The sequence below is a fragment of the Mesoplodon bidens genome (genome assembly GCF_964165515.1).
Source record: "Mesoplodon bidens genome assembly, chromosome: 6".
Lineage (NCBI taxonomy): Eukaryota > Metazoa > Chordata > Mammalia > Artiodactyla > Ziphiidae > Mesoplodon > Mesoplodon bidens.
In genome coordinates, this window is record NC_138162.1 from 25,860,727 (window position 1) to 25,878,584 (window position 17,858).

Genomic DNA, 17,858 nt, shown 5'->3' on the forward strand with positions numbered 1-17,858 from the left:
TGGGATCTTGTTTCTCCAATGCCCCGAACCTCAGTTCCCTCGTCTGCAGATATTCGGATATAGTACCATGTGAACGGGGTACAGGGCTGCCTTTTACTATATGTCAGGATTAAATGAAACAACTGAAGTAAAGAATTCAGCACATGCTTGGTGTGTAATTAGCCTTAAACAAGTAGTATTACTCACACTGAGTAGCATTTGCTCCTATATGTCACAGAATCCTCAACTTTTAGGACTGAAAAGAAAACTGAAGTCCTTTAAGCCCTCTCATCTCCGCACCCATTTGATTATGAAATTTCTATTTGGTCTCTGACTCTGCTTGGATACCTCCTGGGATGGGGAGCACTGCTCTTGGGGAATCCCTGCCTTCTTTGGGTTACTCTATAGATGTCAATTAGCTCTGTTTACAGGTATGATGTATTTAAACTGCTTTCCAGTTGCAGGGAACAGGAAGCTGTCCCCTATTCAACTACAATAATGTAGGCTGCCAGAGAACAGGACACAAACGATCATTTGGAGGATAATTCAGCAAAAAACTCAATGACATACTCACAGGTGAAGAATTCAGGCTCTAGACTCTCTGCTTACCCAGTTCCTGGGGGGGTCCAGTCCAGCTGAAGATAAGGTCCTAAGAATGAGATAGAACCCAGTTAATTCCGACACGTTTTATAGACAAGGCTTCAAAAATCCCAAAGGAACTTTTTTTTTTTTTTTACATCTTTATTGGAGTATAATTGCTTTACAATGGTCCAAAGGAACCTTTGAAGTCACCCTTTTCCTGGGTTCACGAGGACTCATAAACAATACTATCCATCCCTGGTTATTCATGCTCATTAAACATCAGAATAAAGAGCTTAGAGCTCAGGAGGGGCTCCATCCCCATTACTCCAGGGCCGCTTAGCTGCATTTATGATGAGAAGGCCCTGGGGTGTTTAACAAACTACCCGATTTGCTTAATAAAGTCCTCCCACAGTCCTGCTGATGTTACCAGCTTCATGTCGCACAGGCTTGTGCTATTGGGATGGTGCCAGAATGTATTTAAATATCCCATTGTGTCTATTTCATTTTTATTTAAAGGAAATGAATTTCAAGGTTTAAAGCAGATTTTCTAATGTAAATGCACCTATGCAGCTAGGTGTGAGGAGCCAGAAGTAAGGGAAGGGTTACAGTATAGGAACTGTATGAGGCATTCATGGCTCATCTAGCTGGAGGTCCTGTTCTCCTGTGAACTGTGGCTTGTGAGACGGTGGATTCTCATTGTTAGGAAGTACATATTTGTATAAATTTGTATGAATTAATTTTCATTTAGTGCTTAATAGATTTAATTTTACCGTAATGATATATATTTCATTTCTTTTTTGGTATAAACTTATTTCATTTATTTTTGGCTGTGTTGGGTCTTCGTTGCTGTGTGCGGGCTTTCTCTAGTTGGGGTGAGCGGGGGCTACTCTTCATTGCGGTGCGTGGGCTTCTCATTGCGGTGGCTTCTCTCGTTGTGGTGGCTTCTCTTGTTGCGGAGTATGGGCTCTAGGCGTGCGGGCTTCAGTAGTTGTGGCTCGCAGGCTCTAGGGTACAGGCTCAGTAGTTGTGGTGCAAGGGCTTAGTTGCTCCATGGCATGTGGGATCTTCCCAGACCAGGGCTCAAACCCGTGTCCCCTGCATTGGCAGGCAGATTCTTAACCACTACGCCACCAGGGAAGCCCCAATAATATATTTTAAATGGACTCCTAGAAGGTTTGGATTGGACCTTAGAACTTAATTTGACCAATCCCTCCTGTTACAGATGAAAAAATTGAGGCCCAGAGAGGTTAAAGGTTTTTCCCCAAATCACACAGGTAGTAGTAAATGTAGGGCTGGGATTCAAGTCTAGATTTTAAAAATTTAGATGGTATTGGTTCAAAACTCACCCCACGTGCTGTGAGATAAGCTTCTTTAGCAGTCTCTCTGGCATAAAAGGGAAGTGTTAATGTTTCCTCACCCTCTAGCTCCGAGATCCTGTTTATTTGGAATTAGCTTGGTGGAAGGATCAACTTGCCTGCTCACGGCTGCTGTCCCTTCTCATGCCACATTGAAGAGGCACCACAACCCCCTCTCCCTGACCTCCCCTCACATGCTGCACACATGGCATCTACATATGTACAGCAGGCTTTATATGAAACTTGAGGAAACAGAGGTTTGTGTCACCATGTTGTTGCTCGTTTCCCCTTCTTTTTAGAGCACGCTTCTGTAGGATTCATCCCAGAAATTCCCCCACTTCAAAACACAGAATAACATAGCTCATCAATTCCCTTTCACTCAGGACTGCGTTTGCTGCAACAGAGACCTGTAAAACAATGCCTTAAATAAGGTTTACAATTTTTCTCTCATGTAAGTCTGGAGGTAGGCATTCTAGGGCTGGTAAGGTAGTGCCACAATCTCATCAATGTCCTAACCTCCACTCATCTTTCCATTTTGCCATCCTTAGCACAAGCCTACAGTCCTCAAGCAAGATCACCTCAGGACTGCAAAATGACTGCTGCAGCACAAGTCATTACATCCATGTTTCAGGTGGAGGAAGAGGGAAGGCCAATAAGGGGCCTGCCAACAGAGTCAGTGCCCTTTTCAGGGAGCATTCCCAGAAGCCTCATACTATAGTTATTCTTTCCTTCAATTGGCCAGAAGTTACTCTCATGGGCACTCTTCTCTGGAGGGGAGCCTGGGAAATCTAATTTTTCAGTTGGTACATTGCTACCTCCAACAAAATCAGGGCCCTGTGTAAGTAAGAAGAGAAGAATAAATTTTGGGTAGGCAAACAGAATGTCTGCCACAACCCCCCAACTCAGGTCTGGACCTATCTTTGCATCCCAATGACTCATTATTCTATTAAACCTGAGGCCATCACAGGGCTGAAGGGAGGGAGCTGGAGTAAAAGAAATGGCTGAATCTTTCATCTGCTGTCTTCACTGACAGTCTCTGAAAGTGGAAGGCAACAAAGATTTATTTGCCCACTGATACGAAATTTACCACCCTCCTTAGAAGGCAGAAGCGGTTACAGTTGCCTTTTATTTTCCTATTGCTACACCCAAGGATTGTTGTGCGAATCAAAAGACAGATATGAGACAGCATGTTATAAACGATAGAACACTATTCAGCAACAGGAAGATCGTTTATCGTTCGTTATTATGAGTGTTGTCACGTCTTCTAAAGCCATGTGCTCAGCTGAAGAAAAGGATTTTCTGCGAGAGAGCAAGAGTGAGAGCCAAAGAGAAAAGGAGAGAAAGAGTGAGGGGGAGGGGTGAAGGGAGAAGGGAAATGGGGAGAGAGAAGAGTGGACGCCCCTTTTCTATTAAAGGCAGAACAAAAATATGCTGACGTAATTGAATCCTATGTCTGACCCAAACACATATACAACTACCTGGGAGACAGCATCAAAGTTCTTTGCTCAGGGCTCTCTGATTATGTAAACAATATCTCCCTCATGTTTAAGCAATATATGTATATTGAAGACTATTTGAACCATATGAAAAGGCACAAGGAAGTTTTTCTTAAAAACCTGCTTCACTGATATATCACTGACATATCATGAACTGTGCACATTTCAAGTGTGTAATTTTATATATTTTGACATAAGTGTACACCCATGAATCCATCACTACCCTCAACATAACGAACACATCCGTCACCCCAGAAGTTTCCTCCTGCTCCCTCCCCTCCTGCCCCTTCCTGGCCAACCCCCTTCCTGCCAGGAATCAACTCAGCTGCTTTCTGCCACTCTAGATTCCTTTGCATTTTCTTGAATTTTATACAAATGGAATATAAAATTCCATAAGAACATGTACAATGTATGTACTCTTTTTTGTTTAGCTTCATTCACTTGGAATAATAATATGAAAACAAAACAAAAACACCAACAAACCTCACAACTTACAGAGAAGTATAATTAATGACATAACACAGATCCACCAGGATTGAGAACAATTAGCCATATTCGCATCAGCTCTCCTCGTTTTTTTAATGTGATTTATACAAGAAAAAAGTTGTAAAAATTTGCATAATTCAATGAATAATTACAAAGCAAACCCCTGTGGGCAACAAGTGAAAGCTGTAAGCACCTTGTTATCTTCGTGTCCCCTCCCTGACACCTATTTCTTCCCCCCCAATTCCAGGTCATCACTATCCCCACTTTTGGGAGACTCACTTTCTTGCTTGCTTTTCTGGTTTTATGACCTAGGTATCCATCCCAGTATGGTAGAGTTGAGCCACCTCTTTGTGAATTTTATATGAATGAAATCATATTGTTTGTCTTCTGTGACTTGTTTTTTTTTTTTTGCGGTATGCGGGCCTCTCACTGTGGTGGCCTCTCCCATTGCGGAGCACAGGCTCCGGAAGCGCAGGCTCAGTGGCCATGGCTCACGGGCCCAGCCACTCCGCGGCATGTGGGATCTTCCCGGACCGGGGCACGAACCCGCGTCCCCTGCATCGGCAGGCAGACTCTCAACCACTGTGCCACCAGGAAAGCCCTGTGACTTGTATTTTTTTTACCGTTATGTTTGGGACATTAGCCATGTTGTGTCACATGGCTGTGGTTTGTTCATTTTAATGGCTGTAGAATATTCAATTTTATGAATATACTGCAGCGTGGCATAGCCCACACTAGAAAGAAACCTTTCAGATGTGATCATCACTGTTTGGCCTGTGTTGGCACCCAAGCCTTATACCCATCAGACAGTCATCATAGGATAGAAACAACTGAAACACCCCAACTCCTGCTGCCAGTCCCCTGACCCCCACCCTGTGTCCAGAGAAGGTTAACCTATTAATATTCACATATGCAAATCATAAATATTTACAACAATATCTTCTGTCCTGACATAGTATTCTTTCTGAAGAAGCAAAGCACAAAGCAGCTTCTAAAAAAAAAACAACCATGATCTTTATGTAATTTCATTAGTCAGCCCAGGCTAATAAAAAAGTACCACAGACTGGGTGGCTTAAACAACAGAAATGTATTTTTTCTCATAGATCTGGAGGTTGGAAGTCCAGGATCAAGGAGTCAGTAGGTTTGGTTTCCACAGAAGCCTCTCTCTGTCTTACAAAGGGCTGCCTTCTCCCTGTTTCCTCATGTTTCCGTCTCCTCTGTCTTCTCACTGTATTCCCTCTTTCCTTCTCTGTTTCCTAATCTTCTCTTTAAAGACCCCAGTCAGATTAGATTAGGACCCATCCCAATGGCCACAGATTACCTTAATCACCTGTTTCAAGGCCCTGTTTCCAAATATGGTCATGGTCTGAGGTACTAGGGGTTAGGACTTCAAAACATGAATTTCAGCCCGTAGCAGTTGCATTGATCTTAATACAGCCCATAGCAGTTGCACTGATCTTAATACAGCTAGTTATATTCTCCGTGGGAGAAAGAAAAACAAGGCTGAGGTCAGACACTCTCCTTCTACACCCTGCTCTTCCCCTTTCACTCTTTTCCTCAGGCCTTCAATCCACAACGTCCTAGCTCACTGCTCCTAAATGATGCTCTCACTATAAATTCCATAGGAAACATAAGACATCAAAACCTAGTTTTACGTTTCTTTGTGTATAAGAAATGGTAAGAGTCACTGAAGTCGGTGCTTGCAGTCTGAGACTTTTCTAAAAAGGGTTCAGTGCATCATTCAAGTTGAAAAAATAATAATTTGGACCTTAGCCTGTCTCCAGCAGATGGACGACGCTGCCCGTCCCCTGCCCTTTCTTAAGAAGTTCCCTTTAGTCTGTGATACCCTAAAGTGTCTGCTGGCATGGTGGTTTACAAGCACCTTCTCACGTGGTGAATAATTAGGTCCTAATCACCACCCAGTGAAGTAGAGAAACCATTTGAATCCCTATTGTACAGATGAGATAACTGGAGCATAAAGAATGTGGGATTTTCAAGGTCACACAGCAAGAAAGGCACAAAGCCAGCTTCCATTTCTCAGTCTAGGTAATATGAATTCCACAGTTCCCATGTTGCCTTCTCTCCCCAAAGTGGCGGTCCATCCACCACTTTTTGTTTCAATTGGGGTGCAGTGGTGCTAGTCACTGGGAGGGGGAACAGCTGAAAACACTATGATGACTCAGGGCAGTCAATAAGAAAATGGACTTTCTCGGTGAGGCAGAGATGGGGAAGCAGTCATCTTCCTTCTTCTGATAGCAGGGTGTACATTTTGTTTTTCAATCGGCAGGGTAGGGTAGATCCTTCTTACCCTTTGCTTTTCATGCTTTTAAAGCTTACCCACAAGCATTTTTTTTCATTCCATCTGTATTTAGTAGTTGTTGTTCTACTACAAAGACTTTCCTCTCTTCTCCATCTATTTGTGTACTCATTTATTAATTTATATCACTATAGTCTCATGGATTCTTATTTTATTCAATGAGTTTTTGTTTTATTCCACGGGTTTCGATGACCAGACTGTGCTTGTTCAGTGGGAACCCCTTCATTCTGGCTCCTGGGTCCTCTTGACATGTTCCCATAAGTCCATGAACCTATCCTTACTTGGCACAAAAAGGTGTTCCACATTTTTCTCGTATTTTCACTGCCCCAGCCTTAAACTCACTGTATTTTGAGAACTGGTGGATACCACCCAGTGTTAAAAGTTTAAGTCTTGAACCACTGTAGGAGCCAGAGGAGACAGTGATTTCTCCTCAAATTATGACCCTTCTTGACCTTCAGATGAAAGGATTAAGAGGATTGCCCCCATGTGCTTGTAATTCATCCCAAGGATAAACAAATCTACTGTCTTAAGTTTCTCATGATTTCCATTTAATGGAAGAGAATTTCAAACTGAGCCTCAGACGACACTAGGTGGGAAACGGGAATTCAAATCTGTGGGATGGGGTAACGGGAGATCAATATGGAACGGACTGCCGCCCTTACTAACGGTGACCCCAACCCACACAAGCCTGTCCTCCCAAGGAGCCTGCACAGCCCGCAGTGAGCAGGAAGCCTCAGGGTACAGAGGACCGTGTCACTCTGAACTCCCAGATGGTGAAAGATAAGCCTCTGTCCTGGGGACACGGGGGTGGGTGGGCGGGGTGTCCTTTCTACACTCACAGGTGCGGAGATAAGACAGGTTTGATCATGACTCGTTTTCCTTTCCATTAAAAATAATTTCAATTAGGAAAGACTTTAAGCTTACAGAAAGTTACAGATAAAAATGTCATAAGCACCAGTGTACCCATCACCAGACGGAGGAAATGTTAACATTAGCCTTAAATCCTTTTAGAAAGAAAGTAAAACTACAGATAAAGTTGAAACCCAATTGCTCTCCCTCTCTCTCCAGAGGTAACTCTCAAGTTAGTACGCAGCTTCTCGGTGCTCAGTATTACTTTGTTTTCACGTGGGTAAACACCAATATATAGTATTGCCTTGTGTACTTAAAACATTTAACAAGCAGTATTGTTACCCACGCTATGCAGCCAAGGTTCCAGGCGCGGAAACTGTTTGTTTTTTTTTTTCAATCATACAGGTTAGTTGTTTTTTATCAACAGGAAGCCACGAAAGCCAGAGACAAAACCAGGCTGAACCAGCTAGGTCCAAGATGGCGGGCAAAGAAGGCTAAAGGTCACTGCTTTCCTTGCCTTGATTTATCTCTGTGTTTCCATACCAACCCCTGAAAGCTGAAAGATACTTACCCTGATTTATCTCTGTGTTTGTTTCAAAAGTACCTGGTGTTTGGCAGAGATGCTTCGCGGGCTGTACTTTGAGAGATACCCAGTGGTCAACCATCCCAAACCAGCTCTGACGACCACGGGAACACGCCTGCGCAGATGAAACGAAGGGGTGTCCCAGCATTACCTTCGCTTCATTACCTTGCTAACATCTCCGCCCAAAGCGGGGATTTGCGCTCCGCTAGGCGCAATTTGTTCCACGTGCAAAGGAGCGTGGAAGACTGCGCATGACCTGGCTGCCCTTGGAAATCTCCGCCCGTTTCCTAGAGCCCTGATGACCCTCTCCCTCTTAACCCTAAAATTCCCTTACTCCCCTCTCTTTGGGGAGAAGGTGCTTTTAGAGGTTGAGCTTCCCTTCTCCATTCTCTGGCCTTTGGGTAAAAGCCTGTTTTGCTTGCACCAAACTCAATTTCATTATTGGGAGCTCGAAACTGAGTGGGAAAGAACTCCCTGTCTGATAGGGGGGTGGGGGAAGGGAGAGCTTAGGTTCAGCTAGGGCACCAAGAGTGCGGGGTCTCACGACTAATTCAGTAACATTACCATACTGCTTATATCCGTTTTCAACTGGCTTTTGATTTTCGTCTAACAGCGAGATTTATTGATATTAATAATGTAGATCTAGTTCATTCATTTTACCTGTTAAGACAGTATTTTGTTGTATGACATTTCTATAATGATATATGATGTTACTCTTAATATTCCTAATGCTTTGTGTATTGGATTTTCTTTGAAGATAATAAACTCACCTGGAATAATGACCGTTTTGTTTCTTACTTTCTATCCCTAAATCTTATTTCTATTTTTAGTATAATGTTGGCTAGGAGTTCAAGTGGGGATTATTTTCTTGTTCTTTTTCTGATTTAAAAGAGATTTTAAGGTTTGCATTTTTAGGTATGATGCTTGTGGTAGCTTTTTGGTAGTTACCTTTTTACCAGGTTAAGGAACCTACCTCCTAGTACTATTTTTTTTTATTTTTATTTTTTTGCTGTACGCGGGCCTCTCACTGTTGTGGCCTCTCCCGTTGTGGAGCACAAGCTCCGGACGCGCAGGCTCAGCGGCCATGGCTCATGGGCCCAGCCGCTCCGTGGCATGTGGGATCTTCCCGGACCGGGGCACGAACCCGTGTTCCCTGCATCGGTAGGTGGACTCTCAACCACTGCGCCACCAGGGAAGCCCGCTCCTAGTACTATTTTGCCCAAGGTGTTTTTTCCCAAAGTCCATTCATTACTGACTTCATTATGTTTCTTTTTCTGAACCTATTGACATGATTATATAATTTTCTCCTTCTAATTTCCCAATTTAGTAAATTACATCAGTAGATTTCCTAATGTTAAAGTATTCTATATTTTTAAGGAAAAGATAAGATAGAGGACCGTCCTCTATTTGATCACGATGTATTTCTTTTTATACATTGCTCAATTAAGTTTGCTATCCAGCTGTCTGTCTGCTATGTATGTATGTATTTAAAAAATTCTTGTATTTGGGTACATGTTTGAAGTGGGGGGTCTGTACATATTTCCCCCCTGTCTGGTTTGTTATCTAGACTATATTGGCTTCATAAAATAAGTTGAGGAGTTTTATCTTTATTTACTGTCTGGAAGAATTTATATATAATTGGAATTATCTGTTCTATGAAAGTTTAGAGGATCCACCTGGAGAGCCATCTGTAACCTATAATTTCTTTGTGGGAAAATTGAAAATCTATTAATTCAAGTTCTTATTTTGTTATAAAAACAATTGGGTTTTCCATTTCTTCTCAAGTTAGTAATGGCAAATATGGTACTTTACATTGGGGCAGACAAACTATGGCCTGTGAGCCAAATGCAGCAGCTTTTTGTTTTTGTAAATAAAGTTTTATTGGAATACAGCCATGCAATTCATTTACATATTGTCTATGGCTGATTAGGCTGTGCTCCCCTAATCAACCCCCAGTACCTATCCTCTATCTCCTTGAATCTCAGAGCTTTTCTATTCTCAGTATAGATGAAGAGTTTAAGAATTGAATTTTCAACTCACTTCATCCAACCATTTACTCATCCATCCATCCTTCCATTCAGTGACTATTTACTGGGTGTCTACATTCTCAACATTATTCTAAAGCACTGGGGATATAGCAATGAACAAACAATTCCATGCCCTCATGAGGCTTACATTCAAAGATGGAGACTCAGACAATAGACAAATAAGACAGTACATATACAATATGCCTGGTGTATTTGGGAGAAAAGTAGAGAGAAAGTCTTTGGCTACCATTTCCATTTCTGTAACATTCTTTGGTCTATTCAAGTTCTTTTTGTATCAATATTGCATTTTCTATATTTTACAATTTATCAGTTTCATGTAGGTTTTCAAATTTATTACTGTGGAGGGTTTCATTCTTCTATTTTCAACTTTTTGTACCATTGTCTTTTGTAGATAACATACTGTTGGATTTTATTTTTTTAAAGCCCAGTCTGACTCTTTTTCTCTTTTAATTGGGACAGTTAGCCCAATTATATTTATTTTATATATTTAAACTTAGTTGCCATCTTTTTTCATATTTTCCATTTATATGTCTTCTTTTATTTCTTTTTATTCTTACTTATCACTGGATGTATTGAATTTTTTTCTGCTGGTTTAAAAGTTATACTCTATTTTGTGCATCTGATGATTGCTTTAAACTTAAGACTAATATATATTTTAAAAATTTCCCCTATTAACCTGTTAAACTTGTCAGTATTTATGTCTTTCCCCTAAAAAGACAAATACTCTAGTCTGCTCTCATATCCTTCAGTTTCTTCCCCACCCCCTTCCTATGCCATCATTATATGAAAATGATTTTTTTTTCTTTTTCAATCATGCTAGATTTTTTTAATTACCTTCCTAGATTTATGTGTCTAAAATTTTGAGTACTTTTTCCAAAATTATTTTCAGTCTGTGGTAACCCTTTTGGTACCTTGTATGCCTGAGAATGTTTTTTACTACCCCTCATATGTTAATGCCAATTTTTGGATATAAAGTTCTACCTTCCAGATTATTTTCTTTCAATTAAAAAAATTACTTTAATCTTCTTGTATCCAACACTTCTGCAAAGACTAATGCTTCTCTGTAGATAGTCTACTCTTTCTCTAGGTATTTCTCTGCTTTGTCTAGGTAGGTATTCTCTACCCTTGGAAGTCTTTTCAAATTTTATCTTTGGGACAATTAAAAAATATTACTACAATCTAAGTAAGGGTTTTCATTCTCTGTCTACTTTCAATGTGACGTCTTTCATCTTTCCTTGATTCTAGAAAATTAATGTCCATTTATTTGTTCAAATATTTTCACCTTTCTGTTTTTGTTTTCCTTGCTCGTTAGAACTCCTATTATTTGGATGTTGAAAATTTTACATCTAATCTCTTTATTTCTTAGATTTTTTTCTTTTGTGTTTCTTTAAAAAAATTTTTTTTTCTGTTGACATCTGGAAGAATTCCTCATTTTGATCTTTCAGTTCACTAATATATTCTTCAGCTAAACCTGTCCTATCATTTATCTGCATTTATCTGATCTAATGTGAATATTTCCACTTGGTTTTAAAATAATTTGTTGTCCTTGTCTCATTATCCAAATATTTATTATGTTTATTTTAAATTCTTGGTCTATTCTTCTGTTTCATATAGTCCACAGTGTTCCATTTGCCATTTTTATTGTAATTTTGTTTTGTAGTCTTTCTTTTCAGATGTCTTATTTTTTTTTCCCAGTGAGCTCATGCTACTCTGGTAATGTATATTGGGGGATTTCCAACAGAGAGTTCTAGTCTCCATCTGTCCCTGTGAATATAAAGTGTGGGTAATGGATAGTGTAACCACAGGGCCACTATTGATCACTCCTGATTGCTAACTCCTCATAAGGCAACCCTTTGGTTCAGGGTTTCAACTTTAAACCTTTCAGGACAAGATGCAACATAGTATCTTGGATTGGATCTTGGAAAAGAATAAGGACAATAATGGAAAAAGCCTGGCAAAATCTGAATGTAGTTTTGTTAATAGTGATGTACCCATGTTAATTGTACTGCAGTTACATAAGACATTAACGTGAGTAGAAACTGGATGAAGGGAGTACAGGAAACTTTTCTGGAAATCTAACATTATTGTACTATTGCTGGAACTTTTCTGCCAATCTAACATTATTCCAAAATAAAAGGTTTTTATAAATATTTTTGATAATAAGTGAGCTGGACACTCATGATATGTGTAATTATCTATAGGTGTATTTCACTTTAAATGAAACATTTAAAAAATGTAAAACACACATGCACACACACACACACTCTCATACCCCTTAAAAACCCTTTCAGTCGAAGCACCGGTGGAAAGACAAAACCACCCTCGGTTGTAATCCTCCGGCTTTGAGGTTCTGAAAGGGGATGCTTGGAAGAGTGAAAGCTCAAGGCAAGCTGGTCCATCTTCACTTGAAGCTGTCCCACAGTTCATTGATGCTCTTTTTATTTTTAAAAGTTCTATTTGGGCTTCCCTGGTGGCGCAGTGGTTGAGAGTCCACCTGCTGATGCAGGGGACGCGGGTTCGTGCCCCGGTCTGGGAAGATCCCACATGCCACGGAGCGGCTGGGCCGGTGAGCCATGGCTGCTGAGCCTGCGCGTCCGGAGCCTGTGCTCCGCAACGGGAGAGGCCACAACAGTGAGAGGCCTGTGTACCGCAAAAAAAAAAAAAAAAGTTCTATTTTCTCAAGTTCACTAATCTTTTTTTTCTGCACTGTCTAATCCACTGTTAATCCAATCAGTGTATTTTAAAATCTCAGACATAGTTTTCATCTCTAGAAGTCTTATTTGGGTCTTTTGAATATTCTCCGTGTCTACTTAACTTTTTGAATGTTGGGAGTACAGTTCTAATACCTGCTAAGGTCTTTCTCTGCTGATTCTAACATCTGTGTTACTTCTGAGTTGGTTTTGATTGGATGGCCTCACTATGGGTCATGTTTTCCTGATTTTTTGCATGTCTGGTAATCTCTGATTGGATATCAGACATTGTGAATTTTACCTTGTTGGTGTTGGATATGTTGTATCCCTATATATCTCCAGTTTTGTTCTGGGATATAGTTAAGTATTGGAAACTTTGTGATTCTTTCAGGTCTAACTTTTACAATTCGCTAGGTGGGTCTAGAGCAGCACAGTTTATGACTAGTCATTCCTCACTGCTGAGGCAAGACCCTCCTGAGTACTTCACCCCATATGCCGTGAATTATGAGCTTTTTTAGTCTGACTGGTGGCTTTAGGCACTGTTCCCAGTCCTGTGTGAGCGCTAGGCCTTTTTTCTTCCAGTTCTTTCAGGTGGTTCTTTCCTCCACTTCAGGTAGTTTCTTCACATGATGTGTCGTTGATGCATGCACGGAGGGTTCTATGCAGATTTCTGAGGTCCTCTCACTGTGCGTTCTCTCCTCTCTGGTGCTCTGTATTACGAACTCTGGTTGCTTTGGTCCCCTGGACTCTCAGCTCCATCTCCTCTACTCAGGGAGTCTGCAGCCTCTGCCTCAATTCCCCCTCAAGTGCCACAGCCAGAGAACTGTCATAGGCAGTTCATTGGGCCAATTTGCTTTTGGTCTCTCAGGCATGGTTGTCTTCTGTTTTGTGACTTCTATGTCTTGAAAATCACTGTTTTATGTACTCTCTTTCTTCCTTCCTTCCTTCCTTCCTTTCTTTTCTCTCTCTCTGTCTCTCTCTCTCCCTCCCCCCCCCCTTATCTCTTTCTCGCTTTCTTTTCTCTTTCTTTCTTTTCTTTCTTTATCGTTTCATAAAAGAGGTAAATTGGTCCCTGTTACTCCATCTTGGCTGGAAGCAGAAGTCCCACATTCTTTTTTTGTTCCCTCATTTAAACAGTGTGTTTAGGGAGGTTTCTGTGGTGAGAGCAAAGAGGGGCCAGGACAGCTATCCCAGTTTCAAAGCTCAGTGGCTCCCTCTTCCATTGTTACCACAAAGAACTCAAAATGTGGCCTCTCTGTGTAGCCACTTAGTCTCTCAGAGCTAAGCTTTCTGCCCGCAGACAGTGTTTCCTAGAGATTTACAGGCTTTACATTCCAAGGTGGACAGGGCGCAGGTTTTTAAAAATAGAGAAACAAAAGATTGTGTTGAAGGGGACACCACTTGTGAAATGGCAGGACTGAGGGAGATGCCAGGGCAGATGCAGAGGTGAGGTGGAGGCAGAGGCCAAGGCCCGAGAGATGAAGATGCCAAACCCGGGGCCAAACGCAAGGCCACATGAGAGCCATGTCTAAGGAAAAGTCCATCCATTCACATACTCCATGTCTGGGCAGGGGCAGGCACAGAATAGAGGAGGCAGTCATGTATAAGAAAAGGCCCACGTGTGTCTATGCAGGATGTTGAGCACTGGAGAAGAACTTGGTATTTGCAACACTTACATTCCTTTGCAGAGCTCCCAGGAAGGTCACTGTGGGGAGGCTGCCTGCTTAGGGACTACATTCCCAGTCCCCTTTGTAGGTGGGCATGCGGCTTAGAGGCAGGCCACAGAATGTGAGCGCCAGTGATGTTCATCTCCCACACAGGTTCATCCACATGCTTCTCCCCTTCCAGCTGGTTGGAATGGAGACCCCTGGAGACAGTAGGTGACAATGGCAGAGCCTGCAGTATCTCGGGACTAGCCCACCTAACTAGGGCATGAACAATTCTTGCTATCATGTTGGTGAAACTACAACGTTATGTTAAGAACATTTTCAGTAATGAAGTGACTTGATCATTTGGTAAATTGACCTTTGACAATCCAATTTCCAGCAAATTCTTCCTTGAGGGTATATATATATATGTGAATAACTTTGGCTTGCTTCCTTTGGAAAGACCAAGTGGTGTTTTGAGTAGAATAACACACCAGTTTTAGCTAAGAGCTGATTTTACTCATAGATTTAGATATTTTATAGATTTTTTTGCCCTGTGGTTAGATGAGGAAGGACTTGCCTCCATTCTTTTCCTTCCATTCACAGGATGCCAAGCCCCCTCTCATGCTCCCCCTACTCTTACAAGGAAGACAACTTAAGAGGAAGAAACCAAGGGAACTAGAGAGAGGGAGAGAGAGATGGAAATCACAGAGGAAACTCACTCAGTGTTGTCAAACCTAGACTAACGTAGATGAGAGAGACTCAAGGGGAAAAGGAAAGAACATTTTGCCCCGTCCGTGTGTGTGTGTGTGTGTGTGTGTGTGCATACTTGATTGCTGAATTACTAAAACATGTTCAGTAATGTCCTGTCTTTCTTAATGTTAAAGGCATAACAATGGATTTATAGGTCTAACTCCTTTATTTTATAGATGGACAAGCTGAGACCCATATAGACACAGTGCTGCTCAAGGTCACTGTTCATAAGTTGCAGACTTGGGATTTCCCAGATTCACTTGATTCAGACTTCACAGAGGCCCCCTCCCACTCCTCATGCCCAAATGCACATTTGAGCTACAGAACTTGCCTCTCTGTGAGCTGGTGAAAACCACAGGGTGAGCCTGCAGGGAGATAAGCTCCCCATCATCACTAGGCTGCCACCCAAACAGACTGCACAGTGCAGGGAGAATGACATGGCAGAGAGGAGCTTCCCACACAGGGCCCCCACCAGTGCCTCCCTGTTGCGTTTTTCAGGGGAATCCCTCCTGCCTTCAGCTGGTGGCCCCGGGAGGCAAAGGTCTTGAGTCACTCTGGCCGCAGCACTGGGCTGGTGACCACAGAGGGTGACCACAGGTCTGGGGAGCTGGGGCTGTCTGGAAAGCAGTTTCTCTTTTAATGTCTCTCTAGAGGTGGTACTGTCTGCCCTTCCCAGCCTCCTCCCAGTCTGACTGCTCTCAGCCATGCTGCGACCCTATCTTCCCTGGAGCCCACGGAGTGGCATGCAAATGTTCCAGGACATTCAGGAACCTCTCCAGCCCACTGAGGCTACCTCTGTGTGTCTCACATGTTGGGGGCACTTTCGCTATTTCCAGAGAACACCAGTTGCTTTCGTACGTCTGTGCTTTAGTACAAGATGTTTCTTCTGTCTAGACTTCTCTCTCCAACCTGGACTGCTTAGAACACTCCCTCCTCATTCTTTTATTTTTTACAATTATTTATCTTTAAAAATTGGGTAAAATATACATAACATGAAGTTTAACATTTTAACCACTTTTTTTTGTTAGTGACGGTTCAGTGGCATTAAGAACAGTCACGTGATTGTGCAACCATCACCACCATCCATCTCCAGAACTGAAACTCTGCATCACTTAATAATTCCCCATTCTTTCCCCCAGCCCCTGGCAACCACTGTTCTACATTCTGTCTCTATGAATTTGACTACTTTAGGTAACTCATAGGGGTGGAATCATACAGTGTTTGTCCTTTTGTGACTGACATTGCACCTAGCATAATGTCTTCAAGATTCATCCATGCTATTGCATGTGTCAGAATTTCCTTCTTTTTTAAGGCTGAATAGTATTCCATTGTATGTATACATCACATTTTGTTTATCCATCCATCTGTTGATGGACACTGGGTTGATTCCATCTTTTGGCTATTGAGACATAATTTGTGGCCTAACATATGGTCTGTCCTGGAGAGTATCCCACGTGTACTCAAGAAGAATGTATATGCCACTGTTGTTGGGCAGAGTGTTCTGAGTTATGTCTGTTAGATCTAGTTGGTTTATTCAGTTGTCCCAGTCCTCTAGTTCCTTACTTGTCTTCTGTCTGGTTATTCTATCCATTCTATCGAGAGTGGGGCATTGAAGTCTCCAACTTTTATTGTAGAATTGTCTATTTCTCCCTTCAATTCTTTGTCAGTCTTTGCCTCATACACCTTGATGGTCTGTTATTGGGTGTGTAAATATTCTTCCTCATTCTTAAGCCTCTACCCAAACACTCCCTCCTCGGGTGCCCTCAGCCCTGCCTCCCTCTATCCTGGGCAGGGTCACTCTCCTCTGTGCTCTCACCATAACTTGGATACACCTCTGCGTCCCACATTCTGCTATCCTGAGTAATTTACATGTTTCTTGTCTCATTTAGTTTGTCTTGGAGGTCATAGAGTTTTGTCTACTTTACGTTTGCATCTTCAGAATCTGGCACAGTAGGTGCCCAGTGAATGTTTGTTGAACGGACATTTGTCATTGAATGCAATTGTTGTGTCATCCATGTTCTTCCTGGGATAAAAATAACTGTAGTCAGAAATTCTCAACACACCATTGCTTTTTGTATCAGTAACGTAGAGCCTCCAAGGTGCGTGTTCTTCTCCCTCATTTGATCCGCACCCCAACCCTGTAAGGGAGGTAGGGCGGGGTTTACAGCTCCACTCTACAGGTAAGAAAACTGAGACTCAGAGACTCAGGCTGAGTATCTTGCTAGAGGTCAAGATGGTAAGAGACAGAGCTAGGACTTGAGCCCAGGTCAGTCTGGCTTCTGACCAGGACCCCTTTCTCTGTGCCCACCGCCCTGCTGGACTTGGCTCTTTGTGGCGGCCCTGGATGGGATCACAGCCTGTGTGTGTGGAGGCTGAGCCTCTTTTCTCTTGGGGAATTTGAAGTTTGCCTTTGGATGTGTTACGAGGAGTTCTGAGCATCTCTGAGATACACCTCATGAGATTATTTTAGAGATAGTGAATGCTGAGTATCTTGCTCGCTGAGGCACAGCGGGGAGTGGAGGCTCCAATCTGGGCTTCCCTGACTCCGAGTTTGATGTGCTTGCCATTTGATCTAATGTATCCTGGGCAGTCTTAGGATAGTCAAGAAGCTTTTTCATGTTTTGAGCTAAAATAGGTCCAGTGTGTCCACCCTCCCACTCTGGCCTCTGGAGCCCTTCAGAGTGAATCTGCTTTCTCTGCTCCTACCACCCTTCCAGGGATGTGCATGTGTTTCCCTGAGTCTTTTTCCTCAGGCTGTATGGCACCAGTGCCTTCAAGTTCCTCCACTGCTTTTCTAGAGACCTCCCTCTCCAGGCCACCTCCCTCCTTCCAGTTTGTCTATTGGCTGGGTCTGAGTCACAGGGAGAGCACACCCATAACAGGGCATCACTGGGCTGGCAGGGAGAAAGACTGCAGAGGCTCTAACTGCAGCTTCCTCAAATAGACAGGCAGCTGGCTGTCAGGCAGAGAGCGGGGGTGTGGGGAGGAGAGGCAAAGAGAGCCCTGGCGTGTGTGATGGAACAAAAATAGAGGGGCTGGGGTTACTGTGGGCCAAGCTTCTTCCCAGCACATGT

At 42.5% G+C, this 17,858-nt stretch overlaps 1 long non-coding RNA gene across 1 annotated transcript in view; it reads right to left on the reverse strand.

Annotated features, from left to right (window-relative positions):
- Nucleotides 1-557: 557 nt before the first annotated feature.
- The window catches only part of LOC308619533, a 553,523-nt gene continuing 536,222 nt past the window's right edge, over nt 558-17,858 (reverse strand). The window contains exon 9 of the long non-coding RNA XR_014016202.1: nt 558-628. This is a non-coding gene — a long non-coding RNA (uncharacterized lncRNA). The remainder of the gene's footprint in view (nt 629-17,858) is intronic.